This window comes from Aotus nancymaae, unplaced genomic scaffold (genome assembly GCF_030222135.1).
Source record: "Aotus nancymaae isolate 86718 unplaced genomic scaffold, 86718_ANA_hifiasm-v0.15.2.pri h1tg000011l, whole genome shotgun sequence".
In the NCBI taxonomy this organism is placed as follows: domain Eukaryota; kingdom Metazoa; phylum Chordata; class Mammalia; order Primates; family Aotidae; genus Aotus; species Aotus nancymaae.
In genome coordinates this window covers 67,492,781-67,520,143 of record NW_026988422.1, presented here as the reverse complement: position 1 = coordinate 67,520,143, position 27,363 = coordinate 67,492,781, and positions in this window count along the sequence as shown.

The window sequence follows — 27,363 nt, the reverse complement described above, 5'->3', positions numbered from 1 at the left end:
TCACATCTTGTGAGACTTACTCACTACCACAAGAACAGCATGGGAAAGACCCACCCCCATGATTCAATTATACCCCACAGGGACCCTCCCATGACACGTGGAGATTATACGAGCTACAATTCAATAAGAGATTTTGATGGGGACACAGCTGAACAGTATCAGATCCCTCGTTCTAACCTCAAGAAGAAAATGGAACTTGCTAGACAGGAACTTTCTTCATTTCTCATCAAGGAACCTGCAAATGTTTTCATGGGCATCTGCATGCTCCTTTCTCTTTCTCTCTTCTCCCACATTCATATAAGCAAATTGCATCCACTTTTTTATTTTCTACAAGCTTAACCACTGCTATGTGCTTAAACTGAATTTCCATATTCCTCATCAACCTCCACCTTCACTCTCACCAAACAAGTAAACAAACAGTAAACCTATTCCTCCTTGAACATTCTGTACAACGATGGAAATAATATCACCTTGCTGCCCAAGGTAGTGTTTATTCATAGCCTCTTCACCCCATTGGTAAATGTTAAGAAATGTTAGGTTAACATTAAGAAATGTTAAGGTTAACATTGGTAAAAGAGGAATTCCTACCCTAGAGTTATGAAGATGATTGAGTACACAGAAGCAAACACTGGACAGATGAGGTCCATGATAGCTTATTCATGGCATAGCTCACAGCTTGGGTGATAATGACACCATGCTCTGCAGGACCACGAATGGACTGTCCTCAGCAGATGGGTGAATAAGCGGGGGCTATGGGAGTTAGGCTTTATAGTATTAGGAGGAGAGGGTAAACCTTGGTTCCCACGGGAAGATGTGATTTGCGTGTTTGAGTAGTTCTGTGGGCTGGTAAGAAACTGAAATTTTCTACACAGAAGTAAGCAGGCAGTGTTCTTGGTCTCCATGATAAAGAAGATGACATGGCTCTGATACCTTATGCACGAGACCACAGTGGCGAGCTGCACTTGTGCTAGGACATTTGAGTTCATCTTGGTTTTCCCTAGATGTTAGAGAATAAGTATATTGGGTCTTTATTTTAGACTTTATACCACAATTAGGGCATTCTTAGATTACCCTTTTCTTTCTTTTTTTCCTTTGATGCACAGTTATTTTATGTACTCTGTCAATTTGAATATAGTAATAGCTTTTGTATGTTTTCATCATCCCTCTCATCTCCCTATAATTTATCTACCTTCCTCTGCTCATCCATTAGAATTTGACTTAGCACCCATGTCTCCTGGGTCTAGGTCTCCTCTGTCAACACTCCTGAGGTTTTGATAAGTGCCGCTCTTGTTGTTTTCCCAGCATTCTGTGTTTAACCTTTCACCAAATACATCATTTTTGGAAATAATTGTTTATTCCTTTTTTCCACAGTAGATTCTAAGCTTTAGATGTCATTAACTATGTTTTGTACATGTTTTCCCTCGTGTGTGACATACAGTAGGTGCACAGTAAATGTATGTTTAATTTTTTAAAATGACATTGAACTGAATATACATTTATCTTAATATAAACAGGGCAGCCTGGTTAAAATACTTAAACTCCAGTATTCAGGACACTTCTGATATTTCATTAGCAGTTTTCTTCCCTACATTTTCTCATCTTGCTATTCACTAAGCTTTGTTTTCAAACAGAATCCTAGCTGGCACTATCAATGATGTATTGGTTTCCCGAGGTTCCTAGGAAGCACTTTGGTCTTCATGGGGCAACATTAATTCTTGCTATTGGTCTGAGAACCAAATAGAGAAGTGTAATTTATGTCTGCTTTCACCCCTCTGGCAGCCCCTGGCAGCACCTGCCAGGGTATGGCTGCTGTATCAGCAAACCAAATGGGAAGCAAATGAATGTATATTGTGGTCCCCAAAGAGAAACCCGTTACCACTGCAACTAAGCTTGACAGGTTAGGACTCCCATTTGACTCCAGAGAACATGAAATGCTCCACTACTTTTTGAAATCATTTGCTTATATGTGGCTGCAGTTCATACATCCCAATATGTCCTTTTCCTTCATACCCCAAAGGGAAGAGAAATATGAATCTATTCCATTCAGAGATCACTGAATAATATTTGCTGCTATCAGATTTCATTGGCTTCAGCACCGTTATTTGTTGGAAATATGTGGTGAGTCTCAAAGCCAATAACATTTCCCCAGGGTGCCCATTAGCCAGAAGGGGAGCACAGTTGTAAACAATCCATTTTGTAAAATAGAGGTCTCTAGAAGAAAAGGCATCGGAATTGTGTTTGTTGAATATTTCATGGCCTAGAATGTACAGTTTACAGACAGGGAAGGAATTATATAGGATAGTCACACAAAAAATGTAATTTCTAGGAAAGAGATATTTTCTCCTTTCTGTCAATAGTTTGATGCAGGAAACTAGAATGTGAGTGAGTAGTGAGGAGAGAAAGTAAATGCCATGAGTAAAACATCAGAAGAATTAGGTTTTCAGATTCCTTGGAATGATGTTCCTTTTCACTGATTACCTATGAAAATGCTTCTCTATCTGTGTGCTTTGTCATAGGCTTCAGATAATTTGTTTCATTTCATTTAGTAAACAACACCAATGGACAGAAATAGCAGTGGCACATTTTTTTCTAGAGGTAAGAACATGGCCTGAAAGAGGACTTATTCGACTCACAGGCTTTATTCTGCCATCTATGGCACCTCTAGGTTTCACAAGATAGGAAAAATCTTTAAAATTACATACAAAGTGTGTGTGTGTTTGCGTGTGTGTGTACACATATCAAAATCTCTAAAATTACACACCAAAATGTGTTTATACGTACATATATACTTTTATGGAAAGAGTGTGCATAGCTTTAATCAGATTATCATATCCTCCCCCATTGCTACTTTTGCCAAATTTGTATAACAATTACATTGAAAGAACTGAAAGAGAGAGAGACAGAGAGAGAGATTTAGCCAAATAGATCGAAATTCATATGACTAAAAATATGATACCAAGCTTTGGTTTTAATAGCACTGAAATGAAGTTCAATACAGAAGTACTTTCAATATGTGAGTGGAAACACATTTCTCTGTGGGGACTCCTGGTCAGGGAGTCACTCTAAAGGAAAGCCATAGTGTTGTAGATCATATCTTTTGGCAGATCTTTTTAAAGTTGCCATATATAGAGCTACCATTAAAGTTTGTAAAGCTTTGTGGATAAAAGTATCATGAAAAGCAGTTCATATGATGTGTGTGACAACGAACAGAATTGTGATCCAAATTACAGATGAAATGGGACAGTGGCCCCTAGGAAGCTAGAAATACCTGCAGAGGCTTACAGAGTGAGATGTTTGTAAATAAAACCATTCAAACATAAAAACAAAAAAACAAAAAAACAAAAAAAAAGAAAGAAAGAAAGAAAGAAGAAAGAGAAAAGAAAAGAAAAAGAAATTCACAACTGTGTTGATTGCTTTGCTTTGACTTTCAGCCAGCCTTCTGACTCTCCAGTTATGCCACTTAAATACCTTAAATATTTGTTTATTTAAAATTGTAGAAAAGATACATAATTGTTTATTGGAAGTATTTTATTTTCCTTTGATCAGTGACCTGTTTTTACTATATTTATTTGTATTTTTATGTATTGCCTTATTTCAGAAAAAAAATATAATTTACCTGAAGGCTTAATGCAATTGTTATAAAACAATTGTTATAAAACAATGCAAATGTTATAAAACATAAAATAATGCTAATATTTATTCATTTTTTTATGTTTACCATTTGCCAAGCAGTAGGCTTATTGTTTTACATGTGGTATCTATATAAATCTCACAAAATAGAGAGCAGGATGCCTATAAGAAACTGAGGCTGAGAAAGTTGCAATAACTTGTTGAATATCACAAAAACAATACATGATTCAAAGATTTACATATAGCCCTCTTCATGATTGCAGAATCTCAGTTTTCAACTATACAGTTTCTCCATAATCATGCATTTCTTGCTGTAATTTAATGTAACTCTACAAGGAGAACATGGAATGAAAAAAATCTGACCAGCGTTGCATAGTATGATAAAATAACTCATGATTAATTTAAAATAAGTACTGTAATTATTAATAGCTATTTTCGAAGTCTGATCATCATCAAAAAATTTTACCGAAACAAAAATAAAATATTAGAAAACAAACTTCAGCTGCCAGAAATTGTTATCTGACATAAAAGTAATTTGTGGCAGAGTGCGGAGGCTCATGCCTGTAATTCCAGCACTTTGGGAAGTTGAGGCCTGTGAATCACAAGGGTCAGGAGTTCAAAACTAGCCTGGCCAAAATGGTGAAACCCCATCTCTACTAAAAATACAAAAAAATTATCTGGGCATTGTGGTGGGCCCTTGTAAGCCCAGATACTCAAGAGGTTGAGGCAAAGAATTGCTTGAACCCAGGAGGCGGAGGTTGCAGTGAGCTGAAAACGCATCACTGAACTCGAGCCTGGGCAACAAAGTGAGACTCTATCTCAAAAGAAAATAATAATTTGCAAATACTTTGTCCCTAACCATTCCTTCACTGGGACTTAAAATTATTCATCTATCTTTTTCTGATAACAAGAAATGTTCATGCTAGATAATTCTGGCCAATAAGACATAAAAATTTTGTTGAAGATTTTTGGGATTTCTTTTTTATAAAGATCTGTATATATATATGACTTTATTCTGTTCTCTGATATCTTAAGTGATGCATATGTTTGCTTCAACCATATTGAAACCATTAAGAAGAGGCCAAGAGTACCACTGATGGCCTGACTCTGACTTTTGAACCAGTGAGCCAATGGCAGCAGCTATGCAAAAACTGTCAACTATGTGAGAAAATAATTATCTATGTTTAAGCCACTGTTAGAAGTGGTTTATGGTTCTTATGGCCTGTATCATTCCTAAATGATAAATATGCTCACCATATGGAAAACATTCAGATAGATATGGAATCTAAGGGAAGAAACTGAAAGTATTTTTTACACCTGACATGATTTTGCCTGTAAGATTTTTTTTTTTTTTTTTATGAGACGGAGTTTCGCTCGTTACCTAGGCTGGAGTGCAATGGCGCGATCTTGGCTCACCGCAACCTCCGCCTCCTAGTTTCAGGCAATTCTCCTGCCTTAGCCTCCCGAGTAGCTGGGATTACAGGCACGCGCCACCATGCCCAGCTAATTTTTTGTATTTTTAGTAGAGTCGGGGTTTCACCATGTTGACCAGGATGGTCTCGATCTCTTGACCTCGTGATCCACCCGCCTCGGCCTCCCAAAGTGCTGGGATTACAGGCGTGAGCCACCGCACCCGGCCCTGTAAGATTTTTTAAAGTATCTATTCACAAGGTATTAGAATTAATGCATGTACTTAGCAATATAACTGGGTACAAGGTCAATATACGAAAATAAATTACATTTATTTACAGTGGCAATAAATATTAAAAGTTTTATATATATTTATAGAATACATATTATATTTATATGTAACTTTTATATATATCAACATTTTAGATATCAAATATGCAGAAAGGAATCTACTAAAAAATATACATGTCTTCTAAAGTAAAACATAACATTATTTAGACAAACTAAAAGAGACAAAATAAAACATAGATCATGTTCATGGTTTTTGAACCATGGTTCACTATAGTGAACCATAATTCACTATTGTAAAGATGTTAGTTTCCCCAATTTAATTCATAGATTAAATGAAAATCACATCAAGTTTTCTTTCGGAAGAAATTGCACAACATATTCTACAATTTATATCCAAAGTCAAGAATAGCTATATCAATTTTGAAATAAAAAAAAATAAAGCTGAAAGATTTATACTCCCAGATTTATTGTAAAGTTATAATAATTAAGACTATAAGAAATAGGTGTAAGAATAGATAAATATACAGAAAAGAGATTGAAATAGTAGCTTAAACATATAGAGTCACCTGATTTGTAGAAAAGGTATCATTGCAGTATGGTGAGTAAAAATGCTATTTTCAATAAATTGTGCTAGGTCAATTGGATATCTGTGTGGAAATAAATTAACTTTTACTGTATATCTCATCATATACAGAAACTAGTTTCTGATGGTTTATAAAACAATAAACATTCCAGAAAAATATGATGGAACATTCTATTCATGACCTTGAGACAGACAAATTTTATAAAACAAGAGTAATGATGTAGTAACCAGTAACTATGAACAAGAAATAATAAATAGACAAATTCAGATTTAAGAATTTCTGTCTATTAAAGGAAGCAATTAAGAGTGTAAGAAAGTAGTTAATGATGTGAAACATTTGTAATACAAATATCTAATGTATTAACTCATTAAGGATTCATATAGAGATTATTTTTAAACATCCTACATATCAATAAGAAAAATCCTATGCTACAACAGAAAATAGTAAAAATACTATGCTACTTTATAAAACAGAGTATTTGAATTACTCTTTAGCATAAAATTGGGGCTTAGTTTTATTAATCATCAGGAAATATGAGCTAAAAATCATGGTAGAATATTATCATACCTCTACCAAAAGACAAATAAAAAATAGAAAATACAAAGTTTTAAGAAGAATGTGGAGCAACTAGAATTCTCTCATTACTGCTGGTACAAATGTGAATTGATACAATCTCTTGAGAAAGTTGATTAACATATGCCAATGACTCAGGGTTTTCTGTTGCAGGCATATACCAAACAGAAATAAGTAAATAGTAAAACTATTACGTATTTCTTATTTCACTATTTACATATTTTACAATAGACATGGACAGAAATCTTTATAGCCGTATTTCTTGCCATACCCTAGTTGTGGAAACTACCCAAATGCCTAGTAACAGTAAAATGGCAAAATTTTACTGGACATAATGAAATACTATTTCACATTGGCAAATAAATAAATAACACTCTACTAATTAACATGACTGAATGCACAATTATAATGTTGCATACAAAAAGCAAGATACAAATGACCATATACCATAATATTTTTATTCAGCTAAATTTTAAAAATAGGTACAATTAATTTGTACTTTGAGAAGGCAGTATAGCGATTCAGTGACTGGGAAGGGTCATAAAAGTCTTCTGGGTGCGGGCAATGTTCGGTTTCTTGAGCCGAGTGTTGATTACATGGATGAATTCATTTTGGAAAAATAATTGAGTTGGTATACTTTGATTTTTGCACTATTTATACATGAATGGTATACTTCAACAAACAACTTGTTTAAAAAGAAAGCTTTTGGCTTTCCTGTATTATTTTTCTGTCTCCCAGAAAGAAGATAGAATGGCTGAAGTTACAAGGACTCCATATTATAACCAGGAGCCAACCTTGATCAATGGAGCTACATAAAGCATGTTGTAATGCCAAGAAAGATAGAAGGAGCCTGTGGTACTGAAAACGTTGAGGATTCTCTGAACCAGCCTTTGTTACTCCACAATTTAACATGAGAAAAAAATAGGTCTTTCCTGTTTAAGCTGTGCTTCCACCAAATGTATCAGTAAATAAAAATACATTAAATCAAAACAAATAAATGTTTGAGCATTCAGTGTTGTCAAACTGGCTACTTTGTAGAAAGACAGCAATGTTTTCTCTTTCTGTTCTGGTTCTGTTAGGTTATACAGAAACGAGATTGTTAAGAGAACATTCTCTGACATTGCCACATTAACACTTTAAATTCATCTAAAGTCTTTTTCACCCCAACTGGCCCATTTAGGAGAAGCTGCTGTACAGGGTAAAGCTTTTATTACTGTGTAAACTCTATGATACTGGAACATATTTATGAATATTCCAGTCTTTCCTATGACATTGTGAGCTTGTTTAGGAAGAGGCATCTGTCATGTTTACCATTATATTACAGTTCATGGGTTAACATTGCTTCAAAATATGTTAAATTTAATAGAACACAGTGAGAATATGCCTCAGCTTCATAATGATAGAAATCAATTCCAACAAAATATATGCAACTTAATGAACATTCATTGATTTGAACTAATTTACAATAAAATTGTTTCACTAAAAGGGGAAGGGCTAAGGTAGTGATATTTATGAATTCTGTAATTTTTTAAGACATTAATAATATATTTTATGTAATTTTTATTGGTCTTAAATTTTCAGAACAGTTTTAGTTCCCCTGCAAAATTGAGCAGAAAGTACTGAAAGTTCTTATAAACTCTCTTCCCCTACACACTTACAGCCTCCCCCACTATTCAAACACCAGTGTAGTATTTTAGTTACAATTGATGAACCTGCATTGACACATCTTTATCATCCAAAGTCCATAGTTTACATTAGGTATCATTCTTGTCCTACATTCTACGGGTTTTGACAAATGTATAATTGACGTATATCTACCACTGAAGTATCTGACAGAATAGTTTCACCATCTTAAAAATTCTCTGTGCTCTGCCTATTCATCCCTCCCTTTCTCCTAACCCCTAACAACCCACTAATCTTTTTACTGTCACTATGGTTTTGCCTTTTCCAGAAATGAAAAATAGTTGGAATCATACAGCATGTAGCTTTTTCAGATTTCCTTCTTTCATTTAGTAATGTGCATTTAAGTTTCCTCCATGTCTTTTCAATTTTATTTTACTTCATTTTAGCTATAAGTAATATTCCATTTTCTGGATGTACCACGGTTTATTCATCCATTTACCTACTGAAGAACATCTTTATCATTTTAAGGTTTCGGCAATTATGAAAAAGCTGCTATAAACGTTCCTGGGTAGGTTTTTGTGTGGACATAAGATTTCAGCTCACTTAGGTAAATATCAAAGACCACAATTCTGTATAGTATGGTGATATGGTTTGACTGCGTCCCCACCCAAATCTCATCTTTCATAACTCCCATGTATTGTGGGAGGGACCCAGTAAGAGATGATAACTGAATCATTAGGGTGGTTTTCCCCATACTGTTCTCATAGTAATGAATAAGTCTCATGAAATCTGATGGTTTTATAAGGGGTTTATCCTTTCACTTGGCTTTCATTTCTTTCTTGCCTGTCACCATTTAAGATGTGCCTTTAACTTTCTGCCACGATTGTGAGGCCTCCCCAGCCACGTGGAACTGTGAGTCCATTAAACCTCCCTTTCTTTATAAATTACCCAGTATGTCATCATCAGCAGTGTGAAAATGGACTAATATATATGGTAAGATCATGCTTAGTTTTATAAGAATCTACTAAATTCTCTCTCAAAGTGGCTGTGCTATTTTGCATTCTCACTATCAATGAATGAGAATTCCTGGTGCTCCACATCCTTGCCAGCATTTAGTATTATTGTACTTTGGATTTGGCCATTTTAATAGGTATGTAATAATATCTTATTTTTATTTTAATTTGCAATTTCCTGACAAAAAATGGTGTCAAATATCTTTGGAAATTTGCATTGCTCATTTGCAATCTATATATCTCTTTGGTGAGGTGTCTCTATAGTTTTTTTTTTTTTTGCCCATATTTAAGATTGGATTGTTTGTTTTCTTATTTTATTTAATTGACCTTTAAGAGTATGTATAGCTTATATGACATTTTATTTTGCCCATATTAACATTTAATCTTCTTATAACTATTTAAAAATATTTTTTCTGATAGTAAAAGTAATACATATTCTAGAAATATTAGATAACATACAAGAATATGACAAAAACATTAAAATGTAATATAATACTAATAGAGATAATAATTTCTAACACACACACACACAGACACACACACACACACACACCCCTTTAAAAACGTAGGCTAAGTATCACCTGCAAAGGTGAAACCAAATTTCTTGCCTTTATTCTTTCATCCCTACTCTCCTATCTTCTTGATATAAAAATGTCCAGCTTCTTTTGATTCTGGAGGCAAAGATATCATATAACATAGAAGAGTCTGCCTCTGATAAAAGCTAGATGATGTCTTTCACTTAAGGTAAGTGGGCGCTTGAAATATTCTGGGGGCAAGAGGTTAAGATCAGTGTTTTGCCTTGATGATGCTTCCCCTAATGACTCACATTTGCTTTTAATATTTTATTTTGTTTTGTGTCAATAACAAATAGATATTAGCTTTAAAAGCAAATAAACATCAATATGTCTAGATCCCCAGCACCTTTTTCAATATTTCTCCTATTCGTCTCATAGACAGTTATAATTCTGAAGTCAGAGTGTAACATTCCCAAGAAGTGCATTATTTTATTACATATCTCTGTATCAATATATAATAAACATTTTCTTTGGGAGCTATTAAAATTAATTTCAATGACCTTCAAGTTTAAGAATAATTTTGCAACTTTTTCTCATGCAACAGTATGTTTTTGAGATTTATCTACATTGACACAATATTATAAAGAAGACATTGTATTTTCTCATGACAGCCCTCAAAATGTATCCCAAAGGTACACATAATATATCTATTTTTAAATATCTGGATCATGCAGCATTTTGGTGTTACAGAGGATTTTTTTTTTCTTACTAGTATATTGTTGGTGTATTTTACAACCAAGCACCTGGAATCACTTTAAACTATAGATTTGGTTTCTATATTACCTTTCCTTAAAGTTATCATGGCACTGTGTAGCTTTAGCTCAAGCTTTACTTTCTGATTCCATTTTACTTTGAGCTGTATGGAGTATTTGATGAATACGTTTTAGAAAACAAATAATGTTTTCAATTTACATATTATATATTATGATCTAATTCTATTACTGGGCATTTATTGATATTATGTATACCTCACATTTTCCAAGAAGTTTCAGTGTAGGTAAGCAGATCAAATTTGTTAGCATCTATTGGACACAGCAGGCACATTTAACTGCTCATTTAAGAGAAAATAATTTAAAACATGAAACATAATACATTCAGCTAAATGATATATTCAAAATGTATCAAAATAACTAAGAAAGAAATTTGTATTAGTGGATTAAAGTATATCAAGGTTGAATTAACTAGAGAGTAATTTGAGTTAATATATCTGGATACCAGTGAAACTCCCCCATGTCTTTTCCAAATTATACACTGTCGACAGATTATGCTGGAGGCAATGAAGAATCATGGAGTGTTGTTTTCTGAGCTGTAACAATTAAGGTCGAGATTCCCTAGCCTTGCATTTATGAGCCTTCACAATGTAAATGGGATTTGCCTTTTTAAATGCTACCTTATTTGCCTTTATATGTAATAGACCCTAGCCAAATTGACTTGTTTGTAATTTCAGCAAATATTCCTTTCCCCACATGTGTGCTTTAGCTCTTGATTTTCCATCTGCCTGGAAATTATTTCTCCTGCCATATTCTCTTGTCTATTCCCTCCCCTTATGTAAGTTTCTGCCTGAATACTAAGTCCTCCTTCATGATTATTTACCTCCTCCTCCTCTTCCCTCTTTTAGAATAATGAATTTAATCTTTTATTAATAAAGCACCTGATTCATGCTGGCTACCACGGTGGGTTCTAAGCATACAAAAAAGAAAACATGTTGGAGAATGTAGCAGAATAGAGTTTTCTAATGAATTAATAATAATATAGAATGATTAAGTGCAACGACTCAAGTAAACACAGCTTCCATGAGAACATAAACAAGTAGGACTAATTCTGTCCAGGGGCACCTAGGAAACACATTTCTATGGGCCAGTATTTCAATAGTTATTAAATAGGAAAAGTATACAAAATCTGCTTGTATGGAGTTGATTTTTCCATAGTTTCTTCTCTTGTTCTTTCATCCCATGTGTCCAAGTAGTGAGCCTAGCACAAAACCTGACATACATAAAGCTGTAAATAAAGATGTGGTGAATTAATATCTTCACTCAAAAATGAATGACCTGCTGAAATATCTAAACACAGTGTTTAAGATATTTTAAGAATGCTTTCTCTGTGGATCACAGATAGAAGCAGGGAAGTCAGAATCAATCTTGACTGCTGTTCTCTTGAAATCGAGCCTTTGTAATGGAACAACATGTATCCAGGGGCTATATCTCTAACTAAACAGCAGTATCTCATCATTAGGATGGCTGACTGGCACATCTTCGTGTCCTTGAGAGTATACAGGACAGTACACAGTGCACGTATGTTATTCAATAAAGAGAGCTTTGAGAAAACTTTGGTTGAAATCAGTAACATGGCATGAAGTATTGGTAAGTTCTTTTCCATGGGCTGTGATATATTTGCAAATCTTAACTTTTAGAAATCCAGCAGATTCCTAGTTATGTTATCTGTTTATGATAGATGAAACTTCAATAGCAATTTATATTGGTAAATTGTCACCTTTATTGCCACTAAAATTTATGGAGTATTTACTAGAAGCCAGGCACTTGGATCAGAATTTTATATTTTTCATGTATTTTAATCCTCACAACCACTCTCATAAGAACTACTATTATTTCTATTTATAAATGATGAAATTGCAGCACAGGAAAGTTATACAAACTGCCCATTGTTTCATAGCTAGAGAATAGGCAAGTTGGATATTAGAGCCCAAGACTCTTAGTACTTACACATTACTTCTAAACTACATTAAAGTCCTGAACAGCATATTTAACATATAAATAAAAGACGGTATTAGATTTTTTGTTAAAACATACCACTTAGCAATAAATATATTACTTCATTAGTTTTCTAAAATTTCCATACCAAAGTATCACAAATTCAGAAGCTTATATAATAATGTATTTTCTCACAGTTCGGAAGCATAGAAGTCCAACATCAAGGTGTTGGCAGGATGTTGGCTCCTTTTCTTGAACCATGAGGGAAGAATCTGTTCTAGGCATCTCTCCTTGCCTTGAAATAGCTGTCTTCTGCCTGTGTCTCTTCACACTATCATTCTTTCATATATATCTTTTTGTGTCTTAATATCCCCTTTTTATAAGAAAACTACTTACATTAAATTAAGACCTACCCTAAGAACTTCACGTTAACTTGTTTGCCCCTGTAAAGGTCAAATAAGATAATATTTTGAAGCACTGGAAATTAGAACTATAATATATACATTTTGAACTCATAACAATTGCCATGAATAAAAAAAATATAATAGTGATATTTAGATAGAAAAATCTGGTTTTTTTTTAGGAGAGCGGTTATTATATTTAAGAAATACAAGAAAATAATTTAAAATTTTAGATAAATAATATTTATTTATTTATTTATTTTTGGGACAGAGTCTTGCTCTGTTGCCCAGGCTGGAGTGCAGTGGTATGATCTTGGCTCACTGCAGCCTCCACGTCCCAGATTCAAGCAATTCTCCTGCCTCAGCCTCCGGAGTAGCTGGGACTACAGGCATGCACCACTACATCAGGCTAATTTTTGTACTTTTAGTAGAGACAGGGTTTCACTGTTTTGACCAGGCTGGTCTTGAACTCCTGACTTCAGGTAATCAGGCTGCTTCAGTCTCCCAAAGTGCTAGGATTACAGACATGAGCCACTGTACCTGGCCCTATAACTTCCATTTTTTAAAGGTAGTTTTGGAAATGTGGCACTAAGTCCCCCAAAAATCATTGTTTGCTGTTAAAAACTACTTTGCAAAGTCCATTTTCAAGTGAAGATGTAACTATCTACATGTTAAGACTATATACTGAAGGTTGAATATCTCTTACTAAAAATGCACAGAACCTCCATTTCAGATTTTTTAATATTTGCATATACATAATGAGATATCTTGAGGATTGGACCTGAGTTTAAACACAACATTTATTTATGTTTCATGTACAACTTATACCCATAACCTGAAGGTAACTTTGTACAGTATTTTAAGTAATTTTGTGTAACAAAAAAAGTTGGACTGCATTTTGACTGCAACCCATCACACAAGGTCAGGTATGGAATTTTCTATTTGTATCATCATGTCAATATGTAACTGTGGCAGGGCTTTTTGAACAAAGAAACCCACCTGGATTTCTCTACCTAGCCCGTGCTCAGGAAAGTCAGACAAAAAACTTTGCATTTGAAACCCTTCTGGTTCCCAGATGGAGGTGAAACCATGCCCCTCGTGGACCTGGGAAGAGAAGTTGTTTTCCTTAACACAGTCCCTCACTTGCCCCTCTGAACAGGAAAGTCCAACTGCTGTTGGAACATGGGCTTTGATCACTCTTTAACTACTTCCTGCTGAATTGGGGTGTAGAAAGGGCACTGCAGTTGAGGTTTTCTCCAGAGGGGAGTCTTCCAGGGGTGCAGGTTGATCCAGAGGTCCATGAAGAACTCATGAGCCAAGGACATCTGGGGTTCCATTTGCAGGACCATTTGTGGGCTTACGGAATTTGACAAGAAGGTTAAAGATGAGAAGCCTGAGGGCCAGCAATAATAGAATGGCTATAAATGGGCCTAGAAGAGGTTAGAGCCAGGACAGCCAGTTATTGAACAAGCTCCATGATCCTGTTTCTTGAAGGTCTTTAGCCCTGCATTTGATTGATCCTTGAATTCTTTAACTTTGTTTAAGACAATACCCTATTGGTTTATAAAGTAACAGCATTCTTCTTCTAAAAGAGACAGGTTCCTTCTGTTTCTGCTGTTAGCAGATTCAAGGCCCTTTATTTTGAAGAGCTATGGCAGCTAAAGTGTTAAGCTGCTTTTGCAGAGTGAGCTGCCTATGCAGAGAGAATTAGCAACTTTTTCTGTGTTATCATTTAACTCCTGAGATAGCTTATAGTAAAACTGAGTAGAGGTAGTAACTTTTCCAGTGCCAGACCAAGTCCTCCTGTTTTTCGGACACCCCGCCACTGTGAAAGTAATAATTGGGGTTTGAGTATGGCGTGGCCTTGGGAAAACAAGACTCTGCACCTGAGAGTCAGTGTAAATTGCCACGGTGGGGGTGCACTAGGAAGGAGGGGAGGAGAGCTATTAGGCCAATCCATAGGGGCAATTGCATAGAGTCCAGTCACAAATAGTAAAGCCAGGAGTGATAGTCCTGTTAATGCCAGGATGTAAGTTAGACTCATGAGTAGTTACTTTCCTGGGCATCTTGTCAGAATAGCAAATGTAGATCCTCTAACAGCTCACAGGTGTACAAAGGGTCATCTCCTGGAACTTCAGGCTGTGAAGTGGAGGGCCTATGATTTTCTTCAGGAGGTGTCCAAGGCTCCAGCCCAGTGTGATGAATCCATTAGTCAATTCCCACCAATTTAACTGTCGTTGGGGTAGACAGAATAACCAAAAATGGTCCTTGCCAAGATGAGCCTACAGATGGAGAGTCTGAGGGGAGAGACTTAACAAGCACTAAGTCTCCAGGACAGAACAACTCTTTCCCTTTTTCCCTAGCATGTCCTTCAGGTAAAGTCCTAAGAGCCTGGTGGTACTTAGCCAAGGAGGTTATATCCTTTAAGGGTGGCTTTGCCTTGGGAAGAGTAGCACCCATCTGAAATCGAACACAGGGATGCCTGCATCCCTGGTTATTCCTTGCAACTGCTAGCCCTGTGGCATCCCCCAGTTATAGCATCTTGTAGTTTCCTTGCACCCTAGATGTGTGATCATCTTTTGGGCTCCCCATGTGCTGGGTTTAATCATGCTTAGCGGCATCATGGGTATACCCTCACTGTCTAAATGATCTTATTGGCCACCATAAATACATGGGGACTGCCAGGATTAGTGGCCCTGTACTGGCGCATCCTTGAAGAACTTGGCCAGTGAGCCTAGGGAGATGGGTGCCAATATTTCCTAGCAAGAGTTCATTAACATAGGTCTCACCGTAAAACTGCCCTAGGAGGATAAACTCCTTGAGAGGGAACTAGAAGCACAATAATCTTAAAGAAGGTAATGGATGGCTGCATGGCTGAGGCTGGAACAATGCTCTAAGGGCCCGGGCCTCCTCTCCACCCCACCTTCCATCATAGGAATATGCCCTAGGGTTGGGAGTCCTGTAATTAACTATTTGAGCCTTGGAACGGGTCTGACTATGGTATTCCAGATAGAGAAGTTCTGCTGTATGGAGAGCCAATCCTAGGTAAGACAAATTGTACCTTATTAAATTCTGGCACCATTCAGTTGGATTGAGAAGTTGTGGGTGACAAAAAAACACAATGTCCTATATCCTCCAGTACCCAGTGATAGACTCTGGTTCTATTAGTACATAACCTAGCACTGAGGACTAAGGGAACTGGCCCTATGCACTTATACCGTAGGAGGTGCTCATAGGCATAAGCCTGAGGGCACCACAGGCAAGAGCCCCGGGACTGTCACCCTGGACTGCCACCCCAAGAGCCTCATGTGTAGGGAATATCTTAGAGGAAAGAGCTGGGAAGAAGTTTGCCTTACAGAAATATGGACCCGGGAGGTTGGGATCTGAAAGGCAGTGCGTGGCTCACACAGACTGCTGCACCTGCCACCCAGCCCGGCTGCTGCTGCATGTGGCCTCAGGCAGGCCCCGGCCTCCTGCTTTCTGCAGGTGGTGTCTGCCCAGCCTTGCCTCTGCCGCTATGCCTGGTCTTTATCTTCTTAACAAATTTAAATGAGGCAAAAGGACAGATTGGCAAGCCAAAGGAGTCCAATACCACTCACCTCTCTGAAGTCCCATGTTCCTCCTGGCTGGCTCACTAAAGATGTAGGTGGGGGAGGGAGTAGGGGTGTCCCAAAGAGGCTCCCAGTTTCCCAATCTGAGGTCCTTGGCCTCTCTTATCCCAAGAATGGGGAAAGGGGCCCCAGGGCACAGTGAGCTTACTGTTCAAATAAATATTGTGGACCCAAAGAGTTTAGCAGAGAGTGATTTATTAGGCAGAGAGAAAGAGAGAGAGCTCCCACACTCCCGTAGGAGGGGACCTAAGGAAGGAATTCGTATAGGTAAGGAGCATTCGGGTTTTAACTTCGGAGTTACTCCCTTCCCATTTCTGTTCTCGTCCAATGAGAGGAGTTCTTTCAAACTTCCTCTGAAGTGAATGATCTTTGACTCTGATACCAGATTGGCTACTTGGTCTGCAACAGAGCCCCTCCTCCCAGAGCTTTCTGTGGGCTCTTTGAACAAAGAAGCTCACCTCGATTTTCCACCTAGCCCACACACAAGAAAGTTAGACAAAGAACTTTACATTTGATACCCTTCTGGTTCCCCGATGGAGGTGAAACCATGCCCCTCGCCGACCCAGAAAGAGAAGATTTTTTTTCTTAACACAGTCCCTCAAATACTCAAAAAGTTTTGGATTTTGGAGCATTTCCAATTTCAGATTTCTGGATTAGGGATTTTCAACCTGCATCTGTATATCTTATACAGATTTAGGATGAATTTGACTCTTGTTCAAAGAACATACTGTTGTTAATATAATTCAGTCTAATATAATACTAATTTTATATGAACTTATTTTTAGCCTGTTTTGTGAGGTCACAAAATAACAGACAGTTGTTTTCTGTCTGAAAGTCACTTATCATTAAAATAATAGAAACGAACAGTACACAGAAAAGGAAAAAGAGAGAAAAATAATCAACAGAGCAAATAATATACCACTTATGCAAATTACTCTCATTTCTATTTCAATGCCAAAAAACGAGCGTGACTGCGAGGCTGTTCCATAAACAATAGATAACGCAGCTGTTCCTCAGAAGGCCATTTTAAAATTCACTTTTATTAATTAGGAAACTAATTCTAGAAAGAAAGAAAAAACTCTTTAACCTCCATTGATTAGCTAAGAACTCGCTCCTCTAATTGGTGACGAACTGCCTTAATCATGGTAGAATAATGGATTTCACACTTAAGAATTCCAGTGCCCCTGAGCTTCAAGATTTTTAATAGATTCTCTCTATGGCACTTGGGACTCTCAATTTTCTTCAGAGTTGATTTATTTAAAAGGGACTTTACTGCTAAAGCAACTGGTGTCATTTCTCAAGTGCACAGAAGACCAGATATAAAAGGCTTCATGCTTGGTTACCCTTGCATTCAACATTCTGGAAGCTGCTACTCTTCAAGAGAATAACTATTTTCCTGGAAGAACCTAAACCACTGCTACACCTTAAAGTAATTGTTATAAGGTTTAGCTTTGCTTCCAGCTACATTTCACCTTGAAACTAGAAATGTAGGTTTATTCAGAGTAGTATTTGTTTTGAAAACACATGATATTTAATATCGTGAAATGATACAAAATGGTACAAAGACAGAGGTTGCAAAATATCATAAAATTCAAGACGGTATTTTCTATTTTGAAAATATGGGTGTCCAACTGTGAGACCCTCAAATACCATATGTTCATAACGTCCTCAAAACACACATTACTATACATGTTTGATATTTAATGAATTAAAATCAACTGACATCAAGAACTGGCTAAACATAATTAAGAATCCTACCCTTTGAGTTTTTACTCAGAATAACTAATAGTCATGAAAACAGATGACTGAATAAATTAATATTCCTATTCAAATACATTTACTGCTCTTATACCATTTTAGTAGAAACATCACCAAGTTGAAACTTGTAAATGGGTGAGCAAAAGGAAGCGAGGCTAGAGAAAGATTGACCACTGATTTCAATCAAGACAAACAATTTAGAGGAGAAAAAAGAGCAATGGTTCTAACACATGAAGAGGACAGTTGTTTATTTGTTTTTAACTTTCAAATGCAATTTAATTTATCAAATCATGTGGGTTCAGAAATCAAACCTAAAATTCTCTTCTAAACTAACTGGTGGACTAAACAGGGGGATTAAGGCAGAGACATGAATTATTTTCAGGTTGTTCATACTTTCACATTAGTGAAAGCTTTTTCATGTTAAAGCTGTACTTAAGTGTGTGTGTGTTTTTTTTAAACAGGTGATTTGAATTACAGAAAGTCCTGCAATAATTTAATCTTCCTTTAAATAAGATTAGATTTCTTATAGATGACAAGATTTTTAAAGATAAGTAGAAAATTTCTCATATCTCCTAGAACAATATGCTTACTTTATCTTGCATAATAACTATTGGGCCTCAGAAAATGAAATTAAATAACAACAAATGAGGTTAAGTTCCTAAAAATCTGCAGGCCTGGATAGGTAGAGAGAGAATTCTGATCTCACTGCATCATAAAGAATCAATTAGATATTGCATTTCTTCTTCTCCTCATAAAATATGTGTATAGAGAGTGATAAAGTAATTTCCTATGTAATTTCCAGTAATACAGGAATTTCTTGATTCCCCAAAACAAACAAACAAGCACACATACAAAATGTTGACCATAAGTTACACATTGCTCTGCCAGTAAACACACAGGTATTCATATCACACCAACATTCTGGGAGCATGTTGGTAATGACTCTGTCTTGTGAGGAGTTATTTAGCAGGTGCCCATGTGTTTCAATACTGCAGCTGTGATTCTTTCCTCAGATTGAAAAGCTCTTTTCTCTGGGTTTCATCAGACTTTAGGTTCTGCCTGTCTGCAGTCTTTTGTAGCCGTTTCTTCTTATCCTCCCAGTTCTTCTTCTCATCACTGCTCAAGGGATCACTCTTAAGAATAAGAATAAACCTTTGTAATGCAGGCCTTTCAGTCTGTGCTAAGTTCAAATGTAGATTGTTAGTGAATCTTTCTTTTTTTTTCTTCAGAAGATGCCAATACATTATAATCTTATATCATTTCCAAAGAAAAAATCAAAGTTAACTTTGCCAGTTCAACTCACAGTAGGTTATAAACCTAGAAATGTGCAGATTGTATGAATATTTATTGAACATTTTGCATTGACATATTAGCGTCCCTCAAGTAAATCACATGATTTGTATCATATACTGATTGATTGAGCCTCAAAGCTATTTGTGATAGCAAAATGCCTTCCTTGATTTACAAGCCAAATTCTAAAGTAGACCTTTACCCTTTTGTCTCAAGAACAGTGTGATCTTACTAGATAGTTGTCATAAATGATCAAAGAAAGTTCTTCCAATCAACCAGCAAATGATTATTAAATAATTGCCATATATACCCCAGATTGGTATTCTGGGGACAAAAAGTGTGAAACCCAAATATCTGAGGCAGGTCGCAATTAATTTAGAGAGTTTATTTTGCCAAGGCTGAGAACACACTCACATACTACAGCCTCAGGAGGTCCTGATGACTTGTGCCCAAAGTGGTCAGAGCACAGTTTGGTTTTACGCATTTTAAGGAGACATGAGACATTCATCAACACATGTAAGATGACCATTGGTTAGGTCCCAGAAGGTGGGACAACTAGAAGCAAAGAGGGAAAACTTGAAGCAGGGAGGAGGCTTCGAGGTCATAGGTAAGTAAGGGACAAATGTTCGCATTCTTTTGAGTTTCTGATTAGCCTATCCAAAGGAGGTGGTCAGATACACATTTATCTCAATGAACAGAGGGGTGACCTTGAAGAGAATGGGAGGCAGGTTTGCCTTAAGCAGTTTCTAGCTTGACTTTTCCCTTTAGCTTAGTGATTTTGAGGTCCCAAGATTTATTTTCCTTTCACAATAGTAATGAATTGAGGAAGTTCATCCCTTTATGGGATTTATTATCTGGTTAAGAAGATGCATCTCAAATAAGTAATGGCTATTCTAATAAATATAATTTTATGTGAAGTACAGGGGGTTTCAGTAATGTTAATAAGGTACTCTAACTTAGGGAGAAGGTAGAAGTAGACTAGAAGGCACTCCTGAGGAAGAATCATTTCATCTGAAATATGAATGAAGAGTAATAAGTTGTCGGAGAAAAGATGAAAGAATCATATAAGAAGGAGAAGCAGAAGAGTGTTGCAGGCAGAGAACAACTTGTCAGAGACCCTGAGGTGGGAATGAGCAAAATCATGAACATCTTCTACAGGACTTTTTCCTTCCATCAAACTTCAGCCTACATGAATATCACAATGAAGCAAGGAGCATAAGTACATTCTTCTGTGATTTGACATCCTAGAGAGATGCTCGCTGCATAGCATGCCAAAGAATTGATCACTGATAACAAAATACAAGACTGAACAGTTCATGATCTGAAAGGTTATGGTATATGAAAGACAGAAATAAAGGTAAGTGCAAGTGAAATATGTTCACGTTCATTACGTAAGTTAATTTGGAGTGGCTCCAAATGTTACTGTGTATACTGTGCTCAGCTGATGAACTAGACTGTATCATTTGCCAGCTCAGTTCTTATTCAATATTGCACAAAAGTTCATATTCAATAAAATGATAGCATTTTACAAAATGTATGTAAAGCTGAATTTAAAGCTTCAAATGGGAGGAAGAGAGAACATGCACAGCTAGATTAATTTGAGATATTAAAATGATGAAAAGCATTACTCCATTCAATGAAGATGTTATGTCATTGCTTTCCAATATAAAGACAAAAATAATTCTAAGTCATTTAGCCAATTTGTCCTTAGCATCAGAGTTGTGTCTTTGCTAGCAATATTTCTTTACTGTTTATAATTTATTGAACTCCAAGTATACATCACTATATAAATCATTATCTACATAGTCCCTACCCCAAAGGCATACAATCAAAGTCAAACAGAGAAAGCAATTCAGACATAAAATATGTCAAATGTGTTAATTAAACTCTGAAGATTGAGATTCTTACTTATAAATATGCCAGCATAGCTCAGAAAGTACAAACTATAAATAAGACAGAAGGCACAATGATAAGAAACTCACATTCTAGGTATATTCTTAACTATGGTTTGCTACTAAGAACTAATGAATATAATTTTAGCTCACAGTACATCTTCCTAGAAAAAAATGTATTATAATATAAGGTTTTGGGGAAGGTGATGCCAGGATTATGCTCTATTATCTGTTAATCTTTCTCCCATTAAAACTTCTTCCTCAAAAAGACAAAATCCTGGTTTACAATAACCCTTTATTATATTCTTGAAAATGTGATGGTTTTACCACAATAATCTGTATAGTTTTCAAAAGGAAAAATAGTAGAAGCAAAAAGAGCTCAGGTTTCCAATGAAACTTTTTCACTTTACTTTCAGCTTACCCAGTTGTTAATGGTTCTGCGCCATAAAGCATCACAGGCATAAAGACAGTATTTGACTACCATCCGTTATACTGTGCTAGCCTCCTGTTATATAATGGGAAGATATTTGCCCAATGTGAAATGCCAAAAAATAGGTAGACAGATGAACAGATATATGTCTCTATCTCTATCTCTATCAATATTTGCCTATTAATATCTATGTATCTATTCTTCCACTCAAATCTTCAATATCTTCAACATCTGGCACATAGTAGTTTCCCAATATATATTTATTTGAATTTGACACCATCTTTTTGTTTGTATTTTTAATATAACTCTCATTTTAAGAAAACATGAATTCAAATATGTAAAGATACAGAAATTAAATTAAGCTACGCTATTCAAAGGATCTAAAAATTCAGAATTGGTGAGGTTTTCTGGAAAAATAGTACATAACTGGATTTTTTTTTTCTGCTCTGTGGACCTCCATAGAGAAGAATAATTGGATTTTAAAAATCCAATTTACAAACAATCTTTTGGGATAAATCAAGTACACTTGAGAACTTCCAAAATATTCCAGACTCATTTGATCTTTGAGTTCTAAAGTAAATGATTTTGTTTTGTATACCTGGCCATTGACATTTTTGAAGTATATTTATTTAAGAATTAGCTACAGAAGTTCTCTTTGTGCTTTTTGGTTTACCTTCTACTGAATTTCAAATGCAGGATAAATGATCACCTGCCAATTGTCTGGTGCTATAGGCAAGTACACATCACCGACTTAACTCTGTTTTGGATTAAGAAAATCTAGGACTGGAAATTATACTGAGACAACATCATTAATGAAACCATTTACTATGTGATTTGAGCCCTATTCATTCCAATAAGGATTACTGTTAGATATCTGACTTCCATCTCTATCTGTACAGGAGAAGAGATTTGTCAATGGACAAATGAAAAAGATTATTTCATTCAATGAAGGTATGTTATTGCTTTCCAATATAAAAGCAAAATAATTGTAAGTCATTCAGCTAATTTGTCCTTAGCGTAAAGGTTGTATCTTTGCTAGAAATTTTTATTTATTGTATATTATTTATTGAACTCCACATATGCATCACTATATAAATGATTATATACATAGTCCATACCCCAAAGGGATATAATCAAAGTCAAGCAGAGAAAGCAATTCAGACATAAAATATGTCAAATCTGTTAATTAAACTCTGAAAATTGAGTTTCTTAATTATAAATATGTCTTCATAGCTTAGAAAGTAAAATCTATAAATAAGACAGAAGGCACAATGATAAGAAACTCACATTCTGATGTATTCTTAACCATGGTTTGCACTAAGAACTAATAAATATAATTTTAGCTCACAACATATCTTCCTAGGGAAAAAAATCAAGAATATAATATAACGTTTTGGGGAAGGTGACAGAGTCATGATGATCTGATCTGAAGTTCTGTCTTCACCATTTACTTTGAGAAACTGGACAATATAAGCCTCTTCAAACCTATTCTCCTTCCCCCATTTTAAAAATCATATTAATACTCATATAAAAGCATTGATCTGAGTATTAAATGTGATAATACATGTGAATACTTAGATCAAAACCTGAAAAGTTTTTACTATAATAAAAAGAAGAACGCTTCTGAGCTCACCTAGATTTTGGTCTAGATGAGAGACAATCAGTAGTGGTTGACTATAAATAAAGTGCCCTAAAAGTCAGGGCAAGCAGAAGTGGACATCTTTTCAATATAAACATTTGAAGTAGAAATGATTAGATTGAATTGGCATGTCTACAATGCTTTGGAAGCAGTTAGACATGACAGCAGGGGCTTTGGGTGGAAACATGAGATGTGATGGGTTCTATTCTCTTCCTAAGGATTGGTTCCTTTGCTTTGCATCTGAATTGATCCATGAAACGGGCTTGGAGAGATGAAAGAAGAGTGTCCAACTGACTCCTTAATGAGGCCAGTACCTAATTTCAGAGACAAAAAAAAAAAAAAAAACACTTGGAATTCAAGCGTCTTTTATGATTTACCTGAGGCATCTGTTAAACTTGAATCATTGCTCTTTTTGGCAAGATTTTTCTCAGATACCAAACAAAGGTAAATCTTTGTCTCAATAGTTTCCAAACTAGCTATGTGCTCTTTGCTAGAATTGTAAACATTCATTATCGAAGTGTATGGACTACTACCCTGATTTGGAAGGCAATTTATTTCTTCCATAATATTTTATAATAAAAATTTATAAGTGCAGTATGTGCAAAGTGGCTAAGCACTTAACATGATAGATGGGATTATTTCTACTTTACCTATGAAGAAACACAAGTCACAGAGCTTCACAGTAGCAATACCAGGAGGAAAAAATCATACAGGTGGGTATAATTCTGTTACTGAAAAGGGGTCCTGATTCAGACCCAAACACAGGATTCTTGGACCTTGCACAAGAATGAATTTGGGAAAAGTCCATAGAGTAAAATGAAAGCAAGTTTATTAAGAAAGTAAAGGAATAAAGAATGGCTACTTCATAGGCAGAGCAGTGGCTCGGTCTGCTCACTGTGATTACACTTATAGTTATTTATTGATTGTTTCCTAAGCAAGGGGTGGATTATTCATGAGTTTTCCAGGAAAGGGGTGGGCAAATCCTGGAACTGACAGTTTCTCCCACTTTTAGACCAAATAGGGTAACTTTCTGATGTTGTCATGGCATTTATAAACTATAATGGTGCTGGTGGAAGTGTTCTTCAGCATTCTAATGCATTATAGTTAGCTTATAATGAGCAGTGAGGATGACTAGAGGTCATTTTCATTGTCATCTTGGCTTTGGTGTGTTTTGGCACCTTCTTTACCACAACCTGTTCTATCAGTGAGGTCTTTATGACCTGTGTCTTGTGCTGACCTCCTATCCCATCCTGTGATAGGAGGATGAGATAGTTCATTATCACACTGCTCCAAAGAACTGGCCAAGACTGGGTAACTTATAGAGAAAGGAGGTTTAATTTACTCAGTTCCACATGGCTGGTGAGGCCCCAGGAAACTTACAATCATGGCGGAAGCAGAAGCAGGCATGTCTTACATGGCAGCAGGTAAGAGAAAGTGTGTGAAGGAGAAACTGTCAAACACTTATAAAACTATCAGGTCTCATGATAACTCACTCATTGTCATGAGAACAGCCCCATGATCCAATCACCTCGAACATGGTTCCTCCCCAAACACATGGGGATTATGGGAATTACAATTTGAGATCAGATTTGTGTGGGAACACAGAGCCAAATCTTGTCATTCCACCCCAGCCTCTCCCAACTCTCATGCCCTTTTCCCATTTCAGAACCAATTATGCCTTCCCAGCAGCCCCCCCAAAGTCTTAACTCATTAACCAAAAAGTCCAAGTCTCAAGTTTCATCTGAGACAAGGCAAGTTCATTCCACCTATGAGCCTATAAAAGAAAAACCAAGTTAGTTACTTCAAAGATACAATGGGAGTACAGGCATTGGATAAATACTCTTGTTCCAAATGGGAGAAATTGGCCAAATTTCGCAAAAGTTGGCCAAATCCCAAAAGGGTTGCAGGCTCCCTGCAAGTCTAAAATGGGCAGAACACTCATTAAATCTTAAAGCTCCAAAATATGCCTCATATCAAGAACATGCTAAAGCAAGGGGTGGGCTCCCAAAGCATCAGGCAGCTCTGCCTCTGTGGTTTTGCAGGGGTCAGGCCCCACGGCTCCTCTCACGGGTTGGCATTAAGTGCCTGCAGCTTTTCCAGGTTCACAGTGCAAGCTTTCAGTGGATCTACCATTCTGGGCTCTGGAGGGCCCTAAGTCCTTAGAAGGCCTAACCTCCTGGGAATGCAGCCCCGTAGGTCTCAGCCTTATTTTACACAGCCTCTATCCAAGATGGAGCTACTCTGGTCCAACACTTCTGACAATTCTAGAAGCAATGAGTATAATCACTAAGTAATATTGTCTCAGGAGTTCTACTCTATTGGGTAAAGCTTAACTTATGTTAATGTCTAGAAAAATTGTAAAGGAATGGCAGCATAATGTACAGAAAATGTAACATGCAATAAGTTGAATTGTTTTCCCCACTCTCCAGGAAATTCATACCTTTAAAATTCAAACCACCAGTATCTTGCAGTGTGACTGGCTTTTGGAACTAGGGTTATCACAGATGTAACTAATTAAGTAAAGATGAATCATCAGGATGGGCCCTAATTCAGTATGACTGGTGAACTTATAGAAAGAACGCATGAGGAAAGAAAGACACATTAAACGGAAAAACAACACGAAAGCACAGGAAGAAGATGGTCATTTACAAGTTAAAGAAAGAGGCCCAGAAGAGATCTTTCCCTCACAGCCTTCAAATGGAACCAATTCTACTCACACCTTCACGTTGGCCCTCTGGCCTCCAGAACTGTGAGATATTACGTTTATGTTGTTTAAGCCACCCTCTTTGGCACTTTGTTAAGGTAGCCCAGCAAACTAATGCAGATAACCTTACTAAAATACAATGTTCATTATTCTAGCCAGGAGAAAAGGAGCAACTCAATTCAGAACAAATTGTTCTACACTGAGGAGCCTAAGCATAGGCACCAGGAAGTTGATAGCAAAGGTAGCAATGTTAGGAAAAAGACAAAAAAGCACTTTCTCTTCATAACTGTATTTTAGTTGAATTCATTCCATGGATGCTTTTGTATATTGTTAGAGTAAAAAAACCTTACATGGTCCCAAATTTATTTCAGTGGCTTTCAGGCTCACTGCAAGAGTCCCTCTAGGGCTCACATATAATCTTCTATGTCTTCTACTTTTATTTCTGCCTCCTGTTCCACTCTGTGTGGTCGGCAGCACCTTCATTGGCTGCTACTTGTTTTTTTTCTTTTCTGTGCTACATTTTTTTTTAGAAGTAGGCTTTTAAAATTATGATTATTATACTTTAAGTTCTGGGGTACATGTGCAGATAGTGCAGGATTGCTACATAGGTATACACATGCCATGGTGGTTTGCTGAATCCATCCCCCCATCATCTACGTTAGGTATTTCTCCTAATGTTATCCCTCCTCAATCCCCCCACCCCCTACTATCCTTCCCCTACCCCCTCTCCAACAGGCTCTGGTGTGTGATGTTCCCCTCTCTGTGTTCATGTGTTCTCATTGTTCAACACCCACTTATGAGTGAGAACATGTGGTGTTTGGTTTTCTGTTCTTGTATCAGTTTTCTGAGAATGATGATTTCCAAATTCATCCATGTCCCTGCAAAGGACATGAAGTCATCCTTTTTTGCAGCCACATAGTATTCCATGGTGTATATGTGTCACATTTTCTTTATCCAGTCTAACATTGATGGGCATTTGGGTTGGTTCCAAGTCTTTGCTATTGTAAACAGTGCCACAATGAACATATGTGTGCATGTGTCTTTATAATAGAATGATTTATAATCCTTTGGGTATATACCCCATAATGGGATTGCTGGGTAAAATGGTATTTTTATTTCTAGATCCTTGAGGAATTACCACACTGTCTTCCACAATGGTTGAACTGATTTAAACTCCCATCAACAGTGTGAAAGCCTTCCTATTTCTCCACAGAGAACTTCCAATACTATG